Genomic DNA, 1,129 nt, shown 5'->3' with positions numbered 1-1,129 from the left:
ATTTTTATTTTTCAATATTTTTTATTTTTAATAAAATTTTAAAGATAAAAATAGAAATCTCTTAATTTATTTAATATAATGTTTTAATTTTACATTTTAGTAATTGTTCATCATAAATATACTACTTGAAATACAATAAATTTAGATTTTTTTTTATTTTTTTTACTAATTTTTCATAAATTTAAGTGATACTTAAATAATTTTGAGATTTATTAAGAATCGAATTCTTTACATTCTGGATTCTAATACCATGTTATAATACCACTCATCCCAAAAGCTTGAGCTGATAGGAAAAGGTAACACTAATAGTTATATCTCTAAACCTCTATTATACATATTGTACAAAGGGGCCTGCTACACATACAAGTAAAAAGGCCGTACAAGTTTTACAAGTTATCAGTCCAAACTTCATTAACACGCGGCATTAACTCATTTTGAATGAAGCGTAACTACACGCGCCCCACTCAAACGGTTCCTCTTCGTCTTCTTCTTCTTCTTCTTCTCTTCTTCTTCTTCTTCGTCTTCTTCTTCTTCTTCTTCTTCCTCTTCCTCTTCTTCTTCTTTGTTTTTTTTTTTTTCGATTTTCATGGTTTCTGAAATTCTTCTTATTCTTCTTGCTGCACGTTCTTCTTCCTCTTACTCTTCTTCTTCTCATTTTCTTTCATTTCGGTACGTTCTTCTTCCTCGTTTTCCTCTTCTTCTTCGTTTACGTCTTTTCTCTCTGTTTTCTCGTTTTTTTTCGATTTTTTATGGTAAAATCGTCTTTGAAGAAGAAGAAGCAACAGAAGATGAGGAGGAGAAAGAGAAAGAGTTCTGAATTATGCATAAGATGTACTTCAACGAATTTTGGGTGTATTTTCTTAAATCCTTTGGGTGTATTTTCTGTAATCCTTTGGGTGTATTTGAGTGATATCTGACTGATATCTATGGGTGTATCTGACTCATATCTATGGGTGTATCTTACTGATATCTATGGGTGTATTTTTCATTTCAAAAAAAATGGCAAGCATTACAGAAATACACCCAACCGATTACATAAAATACACCCAAGAGATTACAGAAATACACCCAAACGATTACATAAAATACACCTAAGAGATTACAGAAATACACCCAAACGGTTACAAGA

Source organism: Arachis duranensis, chromosome 6 (genome assembly GCF_000817695.3).
Source record: "Arachis duranensis cultivar V14167 chromosome 6, aradu.V14167.gnm2.J7QH, whole genome shotgun sequence".
NCBI lineage: Eukaryota > Viridiplantae > Streptophyta > Magnoliopsida > Fabales > Fabaceae > Arachis > Arachis duranensis.
Note: the sequence above shows the minus strand (reverse complement) of the source record.